General features: G+C 36.3%; 1 long non-coding RNA gene across 1 annotated transcript; it reads right to left on the bottom strand.

Annotated features, from left to right (window-relative positions):
- Positions 1-2,435: 2,435 nt before the first annotated feature.
- LOC131400119 (uncharacterized) lies at positions 2,436-19,404 on the bottom strand. The gene is made up of 3 exons (XR_009217296.1): positions 19,288-19,404; positions 18,651-18,832; positions 2,436-3,087 (listed from the first exon to the last, which is right to left on the bottom strand). It is a non-coding gene; the product is annotated as an uncharacterized LOC131400119 (long non-coding RNA).
- Positions 19,405-23,646: the final 4,242 nt, after the last annotated feature.

Genomic DNA, 23,646 nt, shown 5'->3' with positions numbered 1-23,646 from the left:
TGCCCCTTACCTTCTATTTCCTTTTTTATGATATAATAACGTCTTTGTTGTTTATGCCATTTAAAATATGATTCTGTTGTTTGTAGGCAAAGCATTCTTAGACATATGTTAGGAGGTTGGAGGTAAGGTGGTAAGGCTGTAAAGGCAGGTCAAGATAAGATTATCAAGGAAGCAGAAGCCAGATCAAAGAGTGTGGGCTTTACTTGGTAAACGGTGAGGGTCATTGGTGGTTTTTGAGCAGGGGAGAGACATGATCAGGGCTGTACTTTAAAGGATTAATTTAGAAGTTGTGTGTAGGAAGGATTTAAGAGAAGACTCAGAACATTTCAGCACTTGGAAGGCATTGTTGAATATTCATGAAAACTAGTTTATTGCTCAGCATAAATAATTTTTAAACACAAAGTAAAATACAGTATGTGTTGCCATGGAAGTAACAAAGCCTAGGAAAGATAATGACAAGCACAAAAGATGGTGCCATTGTAATTTAAATTAGTATAAACTTTCTAGAATTGAAGTATGTTTTCAGGCAGACTATTTTGAATACACAAGGAAAAGATTATGGTTATTTTACAGTTCTTACTAAGAAAGAAAATAACAAAAGAGTTTTTTTGCACATGAGACCTATAAAGCTAAACAAGATCAAGTTCACACAGTCAAAAAGCTGACTAGGGTTTGAAAGAGTGAATGTGTCAATCAAATAATGAAGACCTAGTGCAGAACATAGGGCTGGTGTTAGTGTTAGCACTTGTAGCGGTTGTAGTTATTCTGATAATGATAATAGCAGCTAAAATTTCTTGACCCCAATTAAGTGCTAAGCCCTATACATAATACATGGGGGCATGCAGGATCTCTTTATCCTTCACTGTCATTCACATTCCCTACTGATGACAAGGTACAGAAGACATCACTGCTGAATTCAGAGATAGGAGAAACACCAGTAAGTGAGAAACAACAGTAAGTGAGAAACAAGTTATAAAATCTATAAATGGTTAAATCATGATTATGCCAAAATTTTCAAAAGTATGAATTAATAAAGAGCTTGAAAAGGATGATGGGTATAAGAATGTTAATCTAAAGGAGATAAATATTTCAGAGTTTAAAGTTTGAGAGAAGTCTTGAACAATAACTTAGGGAAATTACTACCTATATAAAGGAGAGAGAGGTTATCAAAACTAAAAAAAATTTCCTTAAATAAACTGAGTGCGCATAATAAATGTTATGTTAAGTCAATGCACGAAGGATTGGGAGTGGATGGAGAAGAAGAAACACACCAAACAATCAAATGTCTTTGAACATATAAGTTAAGACAGCAACCTCACAAAACTTGGCTATGATATTCTGACAAGGCATTTCATATGTCTTAGGTTCACGCATTACTATTTCTGGTATGGACAGCAGTGTGTGTGTACACATGCATATCTCCCCTCATTGGACAACAATAAATGAACTAAAAGAATTAAAAATTTAGACAGAAACTCCATCAATTATGAGCACTTTCTATGCCTATAATCCGTCTCCATAAACCGTTAACTAACATTCCCAAAGCAGTGCTTCTCTGGGCCCAGCCCCCAGAGTTTCAGACTCAGTAGGTTGGAGGGAGGGGGACTGAGAATTTGTGTTTTCCAAATTCCCAGCTGATGCTGGTGCTGCTGTTTCCTTACACTGAGAACCGCTGCACACAGTTAGAGAAATCTACAAATGCATCTCTCCAGATGGCCAGAGGGTCCCGTTCAAACTCCCTCCAGGCTTCCACAGCCAAACTTCTCAAAGAAGCTCTCTGAAGATACTGAATCTGTCTCCTGACCTCCCATGCCCTCCTCAGCCCACTTCAATTTGATGTCTACTTCAGTCTTGCTTCAGAAGCTGCCAGCTGGGATTGCCAAGCCCCTCCAACATCTAAGCAGACCTCTCAACCTCAAGGTACCTTGCTGACCACTTTACGCTCTGGCTTTTGGTAACAGCTCATCTTTCTTGTTTTGCTCTGGGACACCAGTGCATTTACTTATTTTTGGTCTCCTTTGTTGATCCGAGTAGCTCAGTGGTTTCTACATTGTAGCTAGGTTTATCTCCTAAAAATTCCAATGAGATCATATGAATGCCCTGTTCAAATTCCTTAAATTTCTTCCCACTTCTCTTAGGGTTTCTTCTACCTGGATTTTATTACTTACTAGTTATTGTTCACATTGAGGCTTAAAGACTTTCCCTGTGGAAAGCAGTCCTTGCCAATTACACTTTCTAAGAGTGCCTTAAAGTTTGTATTCGTTTACTAGGGCTGCTATGACAAAATGCCACAGACTGGACATCTTAGACAATAGAAATCTATCTTCTCCCAGTTCTGGAGGCTGGGAGTCCAAGCTCAAGGTTACTGGCAGGATTGGTTTCTTCTGAGGCCTCCCTCTTGGCTCGCAGAGGGCCACCTTCTCACTGTCTCACTGTGTCCTCACATGGCATTTTCTCTTTGCGAGCACATCCTTGGTGTCTCTCTGTGTGTATTGACCTCCTTTTATAAAAAACACCAGGCAGATTGGACTAGGGCCCACTCTAAAAAAAAAAACCACCTCATTTTAACTTAATCATCTTTTTAAAGGCCCTGTGTCCGAATACAGTCATATTCTGAGGTTCTGGATATTAGGGCTTCAACAGAGCAAACTTCTGCATTGCAGCTCTTCTTAGAACTGTAGTTAGGTTATTTTTAACGTCCTCCCCTGCTGTGGTGCTCAGTGCTGAATCTGAAGCACCCTCCAGTGTCTGCCCCACAGAAGGGTCAAGGTTAGCTTGTTTCCTATGGAACGCCAGGGTCACGGTCAGGAAAGAGGGATACAACAAACTCAGAGCCAGCTTTCCTTTTGCTTGACTGGAGGTCCCCAGACACAGACTCACCAAACAAAATGTCTGTGATCCACGTGGCTTCACCATGACCTGGCCTCTCCCCATGACTGGGGTTCAGTCCATGGGACAGATGCAGTTTCAAGGCAGAAGAGTCAAAGGATTCAAAGGAAACTGTTCAGAATCTAAAAATCCACTTAATGATCGTATGAAGTTGATAACCAAGAAGCAGTTCACTCCTCAGTTCACCTTCTCGAGCAGCTAAAAACAAAGTATACAAATAATCAATATTCAGTCCCCTAGTTCAAGTTCTCATTATTGCATCTAACAATGCCAAAGCAAACTTGTATGCAAGACTCAAGGCCAATCTATTCTTTCTGTTCTGCTGCCCCCTTTGTTCTGCTGCTGGTCAGGCTGACCGAGACATGCTTCCCGACGCACAGGCTGTTGTCCAAGGCTGGACGCCTAGACCTTATACAGCAGTCAGGTAAAATAAATGTGATACAATGTTCCACTTTATTATAAAACATAATCACTACTCCTTGGAAGAAAAAAAAACCAGAAAGTTTACAGAAATCTGTAAAAGTGGCAAATGTTGTCATTTAAAAAATAGCCACTCAACACATTTTTCCATGTGTCTAATTTTCTATGCATATATTAAAATATGCGTGTATACTTTATGCAAACATACATATTAAACAAAAATGCAAATATGCTATTTACTGATTTTTTTTCCAATGTTTTAGCTTTATAGTGATCCTTTTAATTTTGAGAAACCCTTTAGATCCTTTAGATTTCACTCTTATATCTATGTCTTTTATCCACGTAGAATTGGTTTTGGTATATGTTGCAATGTGAGAATATAATTATGCTTCTTTTCTTTTTCTCCCTTTTAAAGTAAAAAAAAGCTTTCTTCCTTTAAAATTCAAAAAAAAGCATTACTTATTAAAAAGTTCAAGCGATTCAGTAAGCCTTTGAGTAAAATGAGATAGTGATCCATTATTGCTTCTCTCTCCACACTCTAAACCCACACCTCAGAGCTTACCACAGTTTATATTTTTCACGTAGATTTCCAGACACTCTTTCTTTTATGTATCATCAGTAGGGTAGTTATGTCTTTTTCTTATCAAATTGATTAATAAATTATACTACAACTTGCTTTTTCATAGTTAACATTTTTGGAGGTCATTTCATGTTACTAAAATAATTTCATTTGTTTCTATATGTTTTTTTTCTTTTGCAAATAATATTGTAACAAATAGTCCTGTGCACATTTCATTTTATGCAAAAGTTACGATGTTTGCAGGACTAAACTGTAAAATTTAAATTATAAATTAAATTTTAACAGAGACTTCCAAACTAGTTCCAGAAAGTTTGTATCAATCTACATTCCCACCAACATATAAGAGTAGTCTTTTTTCCCACATCATCCCCAACTTAGCATATTTAAAATTATCTTCATTTTTTCACAACTAATGGACAAGAAATAGTATCCAGTTTGATTAATTTGCATTCCCATACTTTCTTGTGTATGAAATTTTTCCTTTTTCTGTTTGTATTATTTATTGTATTTATCTTCTTTAAATTGAATGTTCAATTTAAATTGTATTTTCAAATTGTTAGAAGTTTTTATACTCACTTTTTGTTGAGATTAAAATCATTTCCCTGATTTTTTTTTGTTTTTGTGAGGAAGATCGGCCCTGAGCTAACATCTGCCAATCCTCCTCTTTTTACTGAGGAAGACTGGCCCTGGGCTAACATCCATGTCCGTCTTCCTCCACTTTATATGGGACGCCGCCACAGCATGGCTTGCCAAGTGGTGCATTGGTGTGTGCCCGGGATCTGAACCGGAGAACCCCAGGCCGCCACAGGGGAGCATGCACTTAACTGCTTGTGCCACCGGGCCAGCCCCATTTCCCTGTTTTATTGATGGCAAATACTTTCACCAGCCTGTTGTTGCTTTTTAACCTTTGTTTACAGTAATTTCACTTTTTCTATAGTCCAACTTCTCAATTTCTTGCCTTGCTTAAGTAGATGCACTATAAGTTATAAATATATCTCTACATACTTTTATCAAGAATTTTAAAATTTTGTAATTTAAGTTTAAATCTTTTATTAAGTTGGACTTGAGTCTCTATGTCGTGTACAGACCAATGGTCACATATGGACCTGTAATCAGAGCGGGTTGACCCCTCCTGTCTCTACAGCCTCTCCTCTATTTCTTCATGAAGCAACCCCTGTCAGATTTTTGTCTTCAGCAGCTTCTCCAGTGATCTCCACGTTACCAAATCCGACATTTATACTTCCTTCCTCCACATGCAAACAATAGCGTCATTTGATGTTGACATTCATCCATCGTTCTTGGAATGCTTTCTTCACTCACTATCTGAAACGCCACTCTTGATTCTCTTAGTGTCTCCTTGGCTCAAACTCTAAATATTAGAACACCCAGGGCTCAGTCCTTGGACTTCTCAGTGTGTGCATTCTCTTCCTATGTGATTTCATCAAGCAAAATGGCTCAGTATTGGCCTGCCTAAAAATATTTATTTTTCCCTAACATTTGGATGATAGTTTGCTCTACATAAATGTATTTCCCACGTCAGAACAGAGCAGGGACTCTGGAGCTGTGCTGTGTGTGTTTGAATCTCCTTCCTCCACTTACCAGCTGTGTGACTTTAGGCAAGTTATTTAACATTTTTGTGTCTAAACTACCTTTTCTGAAAAATGGGGGTAATAATAAGTACCCACCTCATCAGATTGTTAAGAAGATTCAAAGAGGACACATGAAAAGATGTTCAAAATCGCTATCAGGGAAATGCAAATCAAAACTACAATGAGATATCACCTCACGCCCGTCAGAATGGCTATAATTAACAAGACAGGAAACAACAAGTATTGGAGAGGATGTGGAGAGAAGGCAAGTCTCATACACTGCTGGTGGGAGTGCAAACTGGTGCAGCCACTATGGAAAACAGTATGGAGATTCCTCAAAAAATCAAGGATAGAACTACCATATGATCCAGCTATTCCACTGCTGGGTATTTATCCAAAGAACTTGAAAACACCAATTTGTAAAGGTACATGCACCTCTGTGTTCATTGCAGCGTTATTCACAATAGCCAAGACTTGGAAGCAACCTAAGTGCCCATCAAGGGACGAATGGATAAAGAAGCTGTGGTATATATACACAATGGAATACTACTCAGCCATAAGAAACGATGAAATCCAGCCATTTGTGACAACATGGATGGACATTGAGGGTATAATGCAAAGTGAAATAAGTCAGAGGGAGAAGGTCAAACACCATATGATTTCCTTCATTAAGTAGTAGATAACAACAGCAATAAACAAACACATAGGGACAGAGATTGGATTGGTGGTTACCAGAGGGGAAGGGGGGAGGGAGGAGGGTGAAAGGGATAATTCGGTACATGTGTGTGGTGATGGGTTGTAATTAGTATTTTGGTGGTGAACATGATGTAATCTATGCAGAAATAGAGGTACAATGATGTACACCTGAAATTTTTACAATGTTATAAACCAATGTTACTGCAATAAACAAAAAATTATAAAAAAAAAAGACTTAGAAAGTTAAGCATACTGTAAAAAATAAACTTAACCACTCGAGAAACCATAAGGAGATCACAGATCTTCTAAACTATAAGAAGGAAATCACGCACAAACACACGTACCCCGCATATCCTGAAAAATACATACCTACATAGCAAAAAGACAGAAACCATTAAAAAGAAGAAAGTTACATAAGAAGACACTAGAGAGATCTATCCTGTTAGTTCAATGGAAAAATGATACCAACTTTAATTTATTGAAAGCATTAAAGGCTCTGATTGCATTGAAAAGCAATGCCCAATATGTATTACATGCAAGAAACATATCTAAAACATTGTGACTCAAAAATGTTAAATATAAAAAGAGGGACAAGTGCCTATAATAACATAGCAGCAAAAATAAGTGAAGGATAAAGAGAAATTGACATCAATCTAAGAGTAGGGGGAGTCCTTAAGGCATCCCTATTACATGATACTTTCACAATTATTTTAACTATGCCAAAAACAAAGAGAGCAACAACAATGGAAAAATATAGATCAACTTATGAATATTAAGGTAAAACCTTTAAAATTACATATAAGAAAATATAATTCAGTCTATTTCAAAAATAAAATACATCATAATCCAAATGGTGAGTGTGCAAGTGTGGTTCACTGTTAGAATAACATAGAAAACATAGTAGGTTGTTTCATTCAAGATGTATGCCAGTTTCCTTAGAGTGAGCACACGTGTACTGAAGAGACTGAACAGCTAAACTTCTACATATTACACATTCCCTATGGGAGAGAGACAGACACGACTAATAATTTTGATGTTAGCTGACAAGACCAACAATTATGAAGGTGACGGTATCTTATCCAGATCTCAGCTGAAACAGTGATTTCCTCAAGTTATCAGGAGTGGAGGCAGCTCTCTGATTCCAAGACCCCTGCTAAGGTGGTGTGATATTGGAGCCAGCAGTAGGCTCAGTTTTCCTGATTCTACTGCCTCCTGGCATGGCTAAGGCAGCAGCTGCTTTGGAGGGTCAGTTCTGCACAACTATTCTGGGAGGATCTGAAGGGCCAAACTAGACTTGGACTCCTGGTTTTGAATACCTACTGCTTGAAATCATGACATTGGTTTCTATTACCTACAACTGTACTCTGACTGATGAAGACACTAATAAATATAATTCACCATAAAAAAAAAAAAAAGAGGAAACATGCAGAAAGAACTTAGACCAAAGCCAGTGCTATGTTAACTATCATTATTATTTGATGACATTATGTATTAGAATAGCTGATGCTATTCTGTGTCTTGTTACTTTGTAAGTAACCACTTCAAGATTTTCCATTCTGAAAGGTTTTAGGATTTCCTCTTGCAGCATAGAAATTTCACTAGGATAACTTGAGAATCTTTTTTTTTCTCCCAAAATATATCACCTTGGCACTTGGTAATCCTTTCAATCTGAAAGTCTATATCTCTTCAGTTCTCGAAATGTTTCAACAATCAATTCTTTTTTTTTTTTTTTTTTGTGAGGAAGATCAGCCCTGAGCTAACATCCATGCTAATCCTCCTCTTTTAGCTGAGGAAGACCGGCTCTGAGCTAACATCTATTGCCAATCCTCCTCCTTTTTTTCCCCAAAGCCCCAGTAGATAGTTATATGTGACAGTTGCACATCCTTCTAGTTGCTGTATGTGGGACGGCGGCCTCAGCATGGCCGGAGAAGCGGTGCTTCGGTGCGCGCCCGGGATCCCAACCCCAGGCCGCCAGTAGTGGAGTGCGCGCACTTAACCGCTAAGCCACAGGGCGGCCTTGATTTTTGCCTTTTTTCCATTCTGATGGCTCTTCCTACAGAACTCTTATTATGTAGATGTGGAGACTTCATGATCAATGTTCCATGTCACTTACCTCACTTTTCACACAGTTTCCATCTCTCTGTCTTTTTACACTATGTTCTTGAAAGTCTTTCAGCTTAGTTATCCAAATCACAAATTCTTTACTTAATGTTGCCTTTGAATTGTATTCGTTTGGCACTTTTGCTTGTAATTTTCTAAATAACTTAGTTTGCTTCTTTGTATACTATCATGCTCATTTGTAATATAGAATAACACTTTTTTTTTGTTTTTGTGAGGAAGATCAGCCCTGAGCTAACATCCATGCCAATCCTCCTCTTTTTGCCAAGGAAGACTGGCCCTGGGCTAACATCTGTGCCCATTTTCCTCCACTTTATGTGGGACACTGCCACAGCAGTGCCTGACAAGCACTGCCTCAGTCCATGCCCAGGGATCCAAACCCGGACCACCAGCAATGGAGCTCGAGCACTTAACCACTCCGCCATGGGGCCAGCCCCTAGAATAACACTCTTTAAAGGTACAAATTATATTTTTATTAAAGTCTTCTCTTTTCTGTTGTTAAAGATGAAAGGAGATGACTTTATTCAGGATATTGCAATAAGGAAAATGTTCATTAATGAGGAATGTCTGAGAGAGAAGGAATGGAATCTCGGGTTTTATAAAGACAGGTTAACAAGTAAGTCTTAAGGAAAGATGGAAGCAGGTCTTATCTCGGAATATAAGGTGGTCTTTTGAGGTTAGCCATCTCTCAGAACCCAAAAAGGTGGGGAGATTTCTCAACATTTTCTGCTTTCCAAGAGCAAGGGACTCAAGTAATATTCGACATTGTCAGTGTACTAAGTCTGTTGTTTGTTTGTTTGTTTCATCTAATGGTTGAATTTGGTACCTTGCTTTCACACTATTGAGTTACTATAAATGTATGGTAATTCTGTTTTGTGTCCCTGTGTGTATGTGTGTGAAATGAGAGAATGCATATAACATTATATCCTTCAACTATTTTCATTAGTCACATAAATTATCATAGATACTACCACACTTTTTAGCACAAATAATCTGGCAAGCTAGGATTTAGGAATAAATACATACATCAATATTATCATCTACTTCATTACTTAACTTTGCTATGGTTCCTCTTGCTGAACCCATTTTAGTGTTTCTGTGACAGGTGCTATGGTGAACTAGCATCCCAGTGGATCATATAAACACTGAGAATCCTTCTCTCGCTGTTTCTTTTAATTCAAATGGCCACATATTGCTAATGAAGTGGCACAAATGCCAGGAATATAAGTAGAACTTTTGAGGTATGTTTTTAAAACGCAATAGAGGGAAAAAGTTTAAGATTATCGTGTAGAAAGATGGTGAACACACCTCCTACCACAGACACACTGACTCTATATCGATGTATAGAGCAATTCCTCCTGAGGAAGAACTGAGAGCTGAATGAACAGCTTCTACACAACAAATATTGGAAGGACCACACAGAGACTGGTAGGAGAGATGGGAGACAGGGTATTGATAGGAAGCCCACTCTCAGTGCAGTGACCTGCAATAGGGACGGATATCACTGAGGGGACATATGCACAGTGTCACCCACCCCAGGGCACAGTGAAAAGACAGCAGCTTAAGGGCACCTAGACTATGTGTGAAGGAAATTCATTTACTAACCCTAAAGCATCTGCCGAACAGGCAGAGAACTGCTGGAACTCTCTCCGGGGGTTGGAGGAGCTGGTGAGTGCCATTTTTTGCATTTACCCTCCACCTTGATAGTGCAGGTGGAAGCACGATCCAGGGGCTTTAGCCAGCCTGCCATGGCTCCCCAGCATGCCTTGGGCACCTGGCCCACACCAGCTCCAGCCATCCACCCAAGGAGGCCCTGGTGCAGCACACCTCTGGACCCTCCCTGGCCTGCACCCCACTCCAGCTCCAACTGGACTGCTAAAGCCACCCAGCACATGCAGTCTACACAGGGGATGCTCCTACATAAAGTCACTCCTTCAAGACTGGGAGAGGTAGCCATTATACCTAATTCATAAAAACAAACACAGAAAGTCAAACAAAATGAAGAGACAGAGCAATATGTTACAAATGAAATAACAAAGTAAAATTCCAGGAAAAATCCCCTAATGAAATGAAGATAAGTAATTTACCTGATAAGGAGTTCAAAGTAATGATTATAAAGATGCTCACTGAACTCAGAGGAATAGTTGAAGAACATGGTGAGAACTTCAACAAAGAGTTAGACAATATAAGAAAGAACCAATCAGAGCTGAAGAATACAATACCTAAAATAACAGATACAGTAGAGGGAATCACAGCAGATTAGATGATACAGAAGAATAGGTCAGCAATCTGGAATACAGAATAGTGAATATCACCCAATCGAAACAGCAAAAAAAAAAAAAAAGAATAAAAATAAATGACACTAGCTTAAGTGACCCATAGGACAACATCAAGCTTACCAACATCCACATTATGGGGGTCCCAGAAGGAGAAGAGAAGGAGAAAGGGTCAGGAAACTGATCTGAGGAAATAACAGTTGAAAACTTCCTTAATCTGGGGAAGGAAACAGATATCCAGGTCCAGGAAGACAGAGAGTCTCAAACAAGATGAACCCAAAAAGATCTACACCAAGACATATTCTCATTAAAATGGCAAAAGTTAAAGATAAAAAGAGACTTTAAAGGCAGTGAGAGAAAAACGACTAGTCACATACAAGGAAAACTCATAAGACAATTAGCTGATTTTTCAGCAAAAACTTTGCAGGCCACGAGGGAGTGGCAAGGATATATTTAAAGTGCTGAAATAAAAAATCTTACAACTTAGATTACTCTACCTGGCAAGGTTGTCATTCAGAATTTAAAGAGAGATAAAGACTTTCTCAGACAAGCAAAAACTAAAGGAGTTCATCACCACTAAATTGGCCTTACAAGAAAGGGTCTTCTTTAAGTGGAAAAGAAAAAGCCATAACTAGAAATAAGAAAATACAAGAAAGAAAAAAATCTCACTGATAAAGGCAAATACATAGTAAAAGCAGTGGATCAGCAACTTAAAAAGCTAGTATGAAGATTAAAAGACAAAAGTCAGTAAAATCAACTATAACTACAATAAGTAGTTAATGGAAACACAAAATAAAAAGATGTAAAATATAGTATCAAAAACATAAAACATGAGGGGGGGAATAAAACTGTAGTCTTTTTGAATGCATTCCCACTTAAGTGACTATCAGTTTAACATAGACTGCTATTATATAGGTAGATATATACAAACCTCATGGTAACCACAAACCAAAACCTACAATAGATACAAAATAAAATAAAGAGAAAGGAACTCAAACGTAACATTAGAGAAAACCATCAAACCACAAGGGAAGAGACCAAGAGAAGAAGAAAGGAACAGAGAAGAACTACAAAAACAACCAGAAAACAACTAACAATTGGCAATAAGTACATACCTATCAATAATTACTTTGAATATAAATGGATTAAATGCTAGAATCAAAAGACATAGAATGGCTGAATGGATTAGAAAACAAGCTCCATCTATATGCTGCCTACAGGAGACTTACTTCAGATCTAAACACACGTGCTAAAAGTGAAAAGACAGAAAAAGATGTTTCATGCAAATGGAAAAGAAAAGAAAGCTTGGGTAGCAATACTTATATCAGACAAAATAGACTTTAAAACAAAAAAATGCAAAAAACAAGACAAAGAAGGGCATTACATAATGATGAAGGGGTCAATCCAAGAAAATGATATAACATTTGTAAATATGTATGCACTCAATATAGGAGCACCTAAATATATAAAGCAAATATAAACAGACATAAAGGGAGAAATTGACATGAATGCAATAATAATGGGGACTTTAATACCCCATTAACATTAATAGATAGATCATCTAGACAGAAAATCAATAAGGAAGCATTAGCCTTAAATGACACAGTAGACTAGATGAACTTAGTAGATAAATACAGAACATTCCATCCCAAAACTGCAGAATACAAATTGTATTCAAGTGCACGATACATTCTCCAGGATAGGTCACGTTAGACCACTGTTTTGTGGTCTTGGACTTGTTTTAGTCTCAATAAATTTAAGAAGACTGAAATCACATCAAACATCTTTTCTGACCACAATGGTATGAAACTAGAAATCAATTACAAATATAAAACTGGAAAATGCAAATACATGGAGACTAAATATGCTACTAAATGACCAATAGGAAGAAATCAATAAGGAAATCAATAAACACCTTGAGACAAATGAAAATGAAGACACAACTTTCCAAAATCTACTGGATTCAGCAAAAGCAGTTCTCACAGGGAAGTTCAGAGCAATACAGGTGTACTTAAACAATCAAGAAAAATCTCATATAAACAATGTAACTTTATACCTAAAGGAACTAGAAAAAGAAGAACAAACAAAGACCAAAGTTAGTAGAAGGAAGGAAATAATAAAGACCAGAGGTGAAATAAATAAAATATAGACTAAAAAAAAAAAATAGAGATCAATGAAATTAAAAGCTGCTTCTTTGAAAAGATAAACAAAATCGATAAACCTTTAGCCAGACACATCAAGAAAAAGAGAGGGCCCAAATAAATAAAATCAGAAATGAAAGAGGGGAAGTTACAACTGACACCACAGAAATAAAAAAGATCATCAGAGACTGCTATGAACAATTACATGCTAACAAATTGGAAAACCTAGAAGAAATGGATAAATTCCTAGAAACACACAACCTTCCAAAACTGAATCATGGAGAAATAGAAAATCCAAATAGACTGATTACAAGTAATGAAATTGAATCAATAATTTAAAAATTCCCCAAAAACAGTCTGGGATCAGATGGCTTCATAGCTGAATTCTACCACATATTTAAAGAGGAGTTATTACCTGTCTTTTTCAAGTTATTACAAAAAAAAATGAAGAGGAAGGAATGCTTCCAAACTCCGTTTATGAGGCTAGCATAACCTTGATACCAAAACCAGACAAAGACACTATACACACACAAAAATTATAGGCCAATATTGATGATAAACATAGATGCAAAAATCCTCAACAAATATTAGCAAACCAAATTCAACAATACCTTCAAAAGATCATACCCCACGGTTAAGTGGGATTTATTCCAGGGATGCAAAGATAGTTCAACACCCGCAAATCAATCAATCTGATACACCACATTAACAAAATGAAATATAAAAATCATATGATTATCTCCAAAGATATAGAAAGAGCATTTGACAAAATTAACATCCATTTATAGTAAAAACTCATGGGTAAAGAGAGAAAGTACCTTAACATAATAAAAGCCACATATGACAAAACCACAGCTAACATTATACTTAATGATGAAAAGCTGAAAGCTTTTCCTCTAAGATAGGAAACAAGACAAGGATGCCAAATCCTTCCACTATTTTTCAACATATTATTAGAAGTCCTAGCCACAGCAATCAGACAAGAAAAAGAAATAAAAGGCATCCAAATTGGAAAGAAAGAAGTAAAACTGTCGCTATTTGCAGATGACATGATACTATATATAGAAAACTCTAAAGATCCCACCAAAAATAACTATTAGAACTAATAAATAAATTTGGTAAAGTTGCAGGATACAAAATTAATGTATAGAAAAGGGTGGAATTTCTATATACTAATAGTGAGCTATCAGAAAGAGAAATTAAGAAAACAATTCAATTTACAATTACACAAAAATGAATAAAATACCTAGGAATAAATTTAACCAAAACAGTGAAAGACTCGTACTCTGAAAACGAAAGACATTGATGAAAGAAATTGAAGATGACACAAATAAATAGAAAGATATACCATGTTCATGAATTTGAAAAATTAATATTGTTAAAATGTCCATACTACCCAAAGCAATCTATGGATTCAATGCAATCTCCATCAAAATACTAATAGCGTTTTTCATGGAACTAGAACAAAGGATTCTAAAATTTGTGTTAAACCACAAAAGACCCTGAATAGCCAAAGCAATCTTGAAAAAGAAGAACAAAACGAACAAAGCGGTAGATATCATGCTCCCTGCTTTCAAACTATACTACAAAGCTATGGTAATGAAAACAGTATGGTACTGGCACAAAAACAGACACATAGATCAATGGAATAAAATAGACAGTCCAGAAAAAACAAACACACTTATATGTCAATTAATCTTTGACAAAGGAGGCAAGAATATACAATGAGGAAAAGACAATTTCTTCAATATGTGGTGTTGAGAAAGCTGGACAGCTACATACAAAAAAAAATGAAATTGGACTACTATCTTACACTATATACAAAAACAAATTCAAAATGGAATGAAGACTTAAGTGTAAGATCTGAAACCATAAAACTTCTAGAAGGAAAAATAGGCAGTCAGCCCCTTGACATTGGTCTTAGCAATATGTTTTTGGACCAGTCTCTTCAGGTAAGGGCAACAAAAGCAAAAATAAATAAATAAGTTTACATCAAACTGAAAAGCTTTTGCACAGTGAAGGAAACCATCAGCAAAACAAAAAGGCAACCTACCGAATGGGAGAAGATATTTCCAAGTGATATATCCAATAAGGGGTTAATATCCCAAATATATAAAGAACTTACACAACTTGATATAAAATAAAAACAAACAACCCAATTGAAAAATGGGCAGAGGACTTGAATAGACATTTTTCCAAAGACATACAGATAGCCAATAGGTACGTAAAAAGACGCTCAATATCACTAACTAGGAAAATGCAAATCAAAACCACAATGTGATATTACCTCACCTGTCAGAATGACCATTATCAAAAAGACCAAAAATAACAAGTTTTGACAAGGACATGGAGAAAGGGGAACCTTCGTATGTTGCTGGTGGGAATGTAAATTGGAGTAGCCATTATGGAAAACAGTATGGAAGATCCTCCATAAATAAATAAATTTAAATCCTCCATAAATAATAAAATTAAAAATAGAACTACCATACAATCCAGCAATTCTACTTCTGGATATTTATTCAAAAAAACCCCAAAACAGTAATTTGAAAAAATATATGCACTCCCATGTTCATTGCAGCATTATGTACAACAGCCAAGATGTGGAAGCAACCTAAGGGTCCATCAATAGATGAATTAATAAAGAAGATGTGTTATACATATATACAATGGAATATTATTTGACCATAAAAAAGAATGGAGTCTTGCCATTTGCAACAACATGGGTGGACCTAGTGGGTTATGTTATTTCAAATATGTTAGACAGAGAAAGACAAATACTATATGATTTCACTTAAATGCAAAATCTAAAAAACAAAACAAACAAGTAAAAAAACAAAACAGAAACAGATTCATAGATACAGGAAACAAACTGCTGGCTACCAGAGGGGGAAGCTGTTGGGGGTGTGCAAAATAGGTGAAAGGGATTAAGTAGTACAAAATTCCAGTCATAAAATAAATGTCATGGGCATATGATGTATAGCATAAGGGATTTAGTCAATAATATTGTAAAAACTTGTATGGTGATAGATGATAACTAGACTTATCATGGTGATCATTTCAAAGTGTATATAAATATCCAATCACTATGATGTGCACCTGAAACTAATAGGATACTGTATTTTAATTGTACTTCAAAAATAGTAATAAATAAAAATAAATGCAGCAGATAGCCATATACAGGACCTCATTAGTAGTCATTCATCAAACTAGTTGCAAGAATTCAGTATGTGTACATACTGGTCCAATTTGGTTTTGAGATCATTTTAATAGTCAAATAAAGAGGAGCAAAGATCTCAGGGACTCATCCTGCCTTACTCTCGCCACCCCCACCTACAATTTGCAAGATAGAGATCCCAGAGGTTTCTGAATGTGGCTAATCCCACAGCAGTTTTAAGGGATAGGCTTTCTAAAACATGAGGGCCAGAAGCATACTGTGTGTAAATGTTTGCAGATGAGTGTCCCATAATTAGTCTTTGGAAGTAAGTTAGAGAAATCTAAGGGAGATACAGTCCTATAAAATCTTGAGTTAGCTCAGTCTCTATTTGGATTGTGGTAATTAACCCCATCCTATCTGTTGTAAGAAAACACCTTATAAATATCTATAATTTTTCTAAAATAATGTATAGTATTTAGTGAAAAAATTACAAACCATTACCATAGGATCAAATGAATACAAAAGAAGTACAAAAAACAATTTCAGAGAAACAATTTTAGAGGCAGTCTAGTTATTGGAGTTTTCAAAGAAGCATTTTAAAAAGCTATGTATGTATATTCAAAAAATAGAAAAAATATTTTAAAAATACATTAAAAAATATATAGCTTACAAGCTAATGGAGAGAAATGTTGCATAAAAAATCTTTTGATTAATCCAAAACAAAGAAAGAAAAAAGAAAAAAAAGAAACATAGAGAAGCGGTTTGAATAGAAAATAAATGCAAGATAGAAAAAATGTATATATATATGTATATATCAGTAAATTTATTAAATGAAAATGTCTAAATATTTTGATTAAAAGACTAAGACTGTCATACTGGATAAAAAAGTGACCATATGTTGCTTACAAGAGACACATTTTTTTTTTTATTGCAGTAACATTGGTTTATAACACTATATAAATTTCAAGTATACACCGTTATATTTCAGTTTCTGTATAGATTACATTATGTTCACCACCCAAAGACTAATTACAAGCTATCACCACACACATGTGCCTAATCACCTCATTCACCCTCCTCGCTCCCAACTTCCCCTCTGGTAACCACCAAACCAATCTCTGTCTCTATATGATTGTTTGTTGTTGTTTCTTTTAATATAAAGATGTAAGTTTAAGTAAAAGTAAATTTAAACTAAAGAAAAACTATCACACAAAACTATTCAAAAGAAAGTTTATATTGCTCTGCCAGTGCCCATATACATACATACATACATATAACATATAAAATACGACATATAATGAGTCAATGACATAAAAATTTGGAATGTAACTAAATATTTGCTTTGAACAAAGTTTATAGTCTTTAATACAATATTAGAAACTGAAGAAGGCTAAAATTTAATTATCTAAGTGTAATACAATCTAACAAAACTGAAATCAGAAGAAAAAGAAAATATGAATAGGCCTACTTCCTTTAAAGTATTAAATCTAGAGTTGAAAATCTATCCATCGAATGTAGAAATCTACAGGCCAGATGATCTCACTGGTAACTTCTTACAAGCATTTAAAAAAAAATTCTATAACAAAATGTTATAGAAATGAAAATGAGGGACAGCTCTGCATTTTATGAGGCTGGAATAAACTTGATACCAGAACTTAAAAAGGACATAAAAGGAAAGAAAAATTGCAACTCAATCTCTATTAGGAACATAGAAGCAAAGCAAATATATATAAAATATCAGAAGTCAAATTCAGCAATATGAGTAAAGGATAACATATCATGACCAAGTCGGGTTTATTCCAGAAAAGCTAGGTGGACCAACAGTTGAAATTCAGTGAGTTTAGTTCTACATTAACAACACAATACAATACAATAAAATACAATACAAAGTGCTTTTGGGTTTATAATAAATGTTGCATTTGATTTATAGTTCTCAGTTATGGTTTCTTGCATGCTCATACTAGCTTTTCAACTGTTATGTATTTCTGTCTTAGCCTTTTCCTTGAGAAAATTATTTTCAAAATTTTGCTGCTAATTAAAATCTTAAAAGTCATTTGAAATATCTTTATATTTCAAAAAATATATCTTACATGAAATAGTACTTTACAATTTAGTTTTTTTACATTAGGACTCAGAATTCAAATGGAATAGTAAATGGTTGAGAACAGTCAAAGAGTTTTGGAAAAAAATTAGAAATATGTGTGAATATTGGGAAAGGACGGTTGGTCTACCATATATCAAACTATGTTAAAGAGTTATGGCAATAAAAACAGTGTGGTATTGGCACAGATATAGGCAAGTGGATCAACTAAACAGAATAAGATATCCTGATGAATTAAAGGCAAAAGGAGAAAAAAGTTAATGTGTTAGGACAATGGGCTTATCAACTTGAACAGGAAACTTTTTCTTAAACATAATTTCAAAGGCGGAAGTACTAAACTAAACTTAAAAAATAAAAGTAGCTAAACTTACTAAAACAAAAAGATATCATACATAAAGTAAAAGGCAATCAATAGATTGGAAAAACAATCCATGATGTAAACATATGTAAACATCTTCACATAAATCATAGAAAAGACATCTACTTAGAATATACAAAGAAATGTCCCCCAAAATCAAACTAAATACCATATTTCCTTTCCTCTCATCTGCTCAAGTCTAAACCCCTTAAGGCACTCATTTGTCTTATGTCCCCATTTCTGACCCCTCTCCCCAGCACCTGAGACCGTTCCAATGATTCCTATGGAATTTATGGTGCATTATCAGCAAAATCTCCTAAATCCTCACCCTATTCTCTGAATGTTCCATTCACCTCCTTGATCCAATAGAACATTGACGAGTTCCTACTTTGCTTCTCAAATATTGGCTGTCTCTTTTGTCTTCCTTCTTATAACCTTCATGCCACTAAGCCTGGAAATGGAGACGGTGTCCTTCTTCATGCTTGCTTTCATTTCAGATCTCTTTCTCTTCTTGCTCCAAAAATGAGACAAAAGAAAACAGGAACAGGACTGAGTATAATGTTATTATATTACATCACTTGAAACCCTTCACTGTGCCTCTTCTCCACCAACACAAATGGCATCCCCATAATTTCTCTGGATCACTAATCCTATTTAATTCTTGGTGATTTCAATCCCCAACGCTCAGGCCTCTCAGTTCCTTGTCATATTCCTCTCCTCAAATGAGTTTGCTTTCTTCCCTACCTCAGTCACCATTTCCATGATCTTAACTGAGTTCTTTTCATCACTGCAACTCCTTCTTAACTTTAATTTCGTGCATCCTGCTCTATGAACTCCTCCTATTTTTTCCAGCTACTCCCTCTAGTACTCCGAATTCAACAATCTTTCAACACATGGGAACCTCCATGGTACTGATCCTACCAACAGCTTCCTCTGGCCGTTACTCTTTTGATGGATCCACTCACCTTCTCACTTGGCTTACATTCCACAGTGGATCACTATAATCATTCTTTGTCATGATCACGTGGCAACACTACAGCCTGGCTTGATCCAGTCTGTGACCACTCCTCCCTTGAGCCTCTGTGCTGAATGACTGGAGGACAAGAGACAATCAAAACTAGCATTCTTGCACCAAACTCATGGTCATCAACCTCAATTATCATGTGATAAGACCGTAATAGATTCCCTCTCCCTTTGCATTTTATATGCTTTATATTAAACATATGTTGGATTTTGTCAAATGCTTTTTCGGTATCTATTGATTTGATCATGTGTTTTTCTTTTTTAGCCTGTTGAGGTGATAGATTACCTTAATTGATTTGCAAATGTCAAATCAGCCTTGCATACCTGGGATAAATCCCATTTGGTCGCAGTGTATAATACCTTTTTTTTTTTCCTGGTGAGGAAGATTGTCGCTAAGCTAAGATCTGTGCCAGTCTTTCTCTATTTTGTATGTGGGATGCTGCCACAGCATGGCATGGTGAGTGGTGTGTAGGTCTGCACTCAGGATCCAAACTCGTGAACCCCAGGCCGCCAAAGTGGAGCGCACCAACTTAACCACTATGCCACTGGGCTGGCCCTGTATAACACATTTTATACATTGTTGGATTCAGTTTTCTAATATTTTCTTAAGGATTTCTACATCTATATCAATGAGAGATATCAGTCTGTAGTTTTCTTTGCTTGTAATATCTTTACCTGGTTTTGGTATTAGACTAATGCTGGCTCTCACAGAATAAGTTAGGAAATAATACCTTCTGCTTCAAGCTTTTGGAAGAGACTGTAGAGAATTGGTATAATTTCTTCCTTAAATTTTTGTTATAATTAACCAGTGAACTTATCTGTGGCTGGTGCCTTCTGTTTGGGAACATAATTTATTATTGGTTCAATTTATGTAATAGATACAGGCCTATTCATATTGTCTATTACTTCTTGTGTGAGTTTGGCAAACTGTTTCTTTTAAAAAGCCTGTTCATTTCATCTAGATTATCAAATTTGTGGGTATAGAGTTGTTCAAAGTATTCTGTATTACCATGTGGAGTGATGCCCTGTCTTTCATTTCTGATATTAGGAATTTTTGTCCCCTCTTTTTTTTTTTTGGTGAGGAAGATCAGCCCTGAGCTAACATCCATTGCCAATCTTCCTCTTTTTGCTTAAGAAGATTGGCCCTGGGCTAATATCTGTGCCCATCTTCCTCTACTTAATATGTGGGACACCTGCCACAGCATGGCTTGATAAGTGTATAGGTCTGTGCCCAGAATCTGAACCCACAAACCCTGGGCTGCTGAAATGGAAGAGGTTGAAGAAAGAAACAACAAACTGTACATCAGTCGCTCTTTATTCTTGTAGACAATACATGGGAATTGCTACGTAGTGAATTGCTTAGATGCTGCCACATGAAACAAAGGCCTGTCATGACCTCCCTCAGAGTGGTGGGGGTGTGAGGGCTGCGCCACTCACGTTGGTTGAACCTCAAGCTGTACCTTGAACCATTACTCTAACACTGACAAGGACGTCTCTCCAGCTTGCTGGTGTCTTGATTGGAACACATTTTTATTTAAAGTCATCCACATTTAACATAAATATTTAATCAAAGTTACCAAGTGTACTTTGAAGCAACAGTCATTTCTCAATTCAGGTGTCTAGACTAATCAACCTTAGGAAAAGTGCAACATTCATAATGATACCATCATTTTATTGAATCATTCCAGTTAAATTTGATTTCAGTGCAGAAATCACAACATTTGCTTTTCTCTGATAGAAATGCAACTCGAGGCTGTAATTTTCATTTTGATTGAAGGGTATACAGCCTGTGGTGTTTGGGGCACCACATAAAATTCAAAACTATGTGACTCATTCAGCCCCATGTTCTGTGATACTTTCTTCAAGTTGAAGAATGCAAGGCGGAAATGTTTTCTACACCAGTTCCCTACCTCCTCCCTTTTTTTCAAGCTAAATTTCTGATCTGCTGAAAGAGGTATATCTTTGCTAAAACTGTTGAACTGCACCAATAATGCCTTCAAATATTATTCCTGAAACATCAAGAAAATGATGGTGTTGGGAGTTTTACCATCTTTTGCTGACTCCCAGAGTTGAGATGAAGATAATGTGAGATGATGTATGCGGAGGCTATTGATAGACTCATTCTTAGAAAAAAGGAACCATAAAACTATGCAACTCTCCATGACAATATTATTGAAAGCAGCATTTCTTTGTGTGTTCCTCTAGCTTTTCTAAAACGTTTTAAAGAACATACTTGACTTTATTGAGATATATACTTTCAGATATTGCCAACGCACAATAATGCTCTATTTGGACATTATAAAGATACATCAATCTTTGGTACTAGCAGATGGTTAAGAATTAGTTGCTCTTGATAATTCTGTGTTTAACTTGTTGAGAAACCTCGAAACTGTTTGGAGTTCCACTTTTACCATGTGACTATTTCTTCAGGGGATCATTAATTTAATGTATATAAGAGATTTCCTACTTCAACAGAAATGCAGAGTTGGGCATCCCAGGACCCACTCTAATAATAATCATAATTATTGCTATTAGTTTAGAATCATGCTTATGGGTTGTAAGGACATTGTGAGTTTTCACATGCTTTGACAATCATTATTTATTTGAACTTCACAACAACACAGGATGGGAAGCAAAGCTAATGTACTCATTTTATAAATGAGCCATCAGAGGCCCAGAAAGCTTAGATAACTAGTGAGTGCCGTGCTCATGAAACACATGCTAGGAGGAAGTGTTGCTTAATCTGGTCTACCAGTTTAGTGCCTCTTATAGTATTCTATGACATGTACTTATTTCTTTTAAATTTGACCCAACATTTCCACTCAAAAGAATTGAAAACAAGAGTTGAAACAAAACCTTTGTACCAGAATGTTCATAGCATCACTATTTACAATAGCCAAAAGATGGATAAACAAATTGTGGTCTATCCATACTAGGGAATATTATTTAGCCATGAAAAGGAATGAAGTACTGACACATGCTATTACATGGATGAATCTTGAAAACATTATGCTAAGTGAAAGAAGCCAGACACAAAGGCCACATATTATATGATTCCATTTATAAGAATTGTCCAGTATAAGAAAACCCATACAGACAGAAAACAGATTGGTGATTGACAGGGGCTGGGGACAGTGGTAGCGGGAAGTGACTGCTAAAGGGTGTGAGGTTTCCTTTTGGGGTGATGAGAGCATTTTGGAACTAGATAGTGGTGATGTTTACACAACATTGTGAATGTACTAAATGCCATTGAATTCTACACTTTAAAATGGTTCAAACGGTAATTTTGTGTTGTGTTTTATACCACAATAAAAACATTTGCTATCAAAACAACAACAACAACAACAACAAAACACCAAGAAAAAAAACAAACAAAAAAATGAGTTGCTCTTGGTTTGGGGAAAGGTCTTTATTAAATAGTTGTAAAAATAGAAGTCAAAAGAATGCTTCCAAACGTAAAAAGAGAAGGCTTAGCATTACAATTCTCCTATAGTAGATTCTGGGGAAAGCCTTGCCCAGAATTTAGCAGATGGAGCAATGGCTCAGTGCTCTGCCTTTTTCCTGGCCCAAGTGTGTTATTGTGACCAGTATACCATGTAGTGTTGAGGAGGCAGCCAACCAGGTGAAGACATGACTCTGAAGTAGAGCTATTAGGTTTAGAGAAAGAGGGATCTGTATGTACTTGTATGGAACAATAAATAAATAAATCAGACCACAAATATCATTGTGAAGAAGGTGTGCCCTAGGCTAAATGCTCTGCAACTCTAGTCTGCAGACATTCCCACTCAGTTGGTCGAGGCCAGATTCTTTCCATCAGAGGAGGAGGCTGGCAGGCATGATCCTCAGGAAGTAGCATGAAATCAGTAACAGTGAATGAAAGGCAGTATGCTGGCATAACTGCATTATAAAATGCAAAAGCCTAAAATCCAAATACCTAGAAGTTCAGAAGTGCCTGTGTAAATTTGAGGCAATGTTGGAGACCCAGGGACCAAGGATGAGTAAGTGAGTATAAACCAGGCCAAGAACCAAAGGTGGCATGGCTGAGAGGATGTGTCCCGCAGGCTCTGGCACTAGAAGTGTGTGGGAATGGAGGAGGAATGAGGATGGAAATGCGTGCAGCCAGAGCTAGTTTCTGAATATCTACAAATTTTAAGATGTGGTTCAGAATTCTGTCGACCAGTTTTAAGACATGTTCCCTGAACGGTGTAAACCTCAGTCCCCCTAAACCTGGATCCATCGCTGGGTACATGTGTCTGGAGAGGAAACGGCATTTTTAGGAATGAGTACAAAACTACTCATGT

Source organism: Diceros bicornis, chromosome 41 (assembly GCF_020826845.1).
Source record: "Diceros bicornis minor isolate mBicDic1 chromosome 41, mDicBic1.mat.cur, whole genome shotgun sequence".
In the NCBI taxonomy this organism is placed as follows: Eukaryota; Metazoa; Chordata; class Mammalia; order Perissodactyla; family Rhinocerotidae; genus Diceros; species Diceros bicornis.
This window is presented reverse-complemented; position numbering and strand designations above follow the sequence as displayed.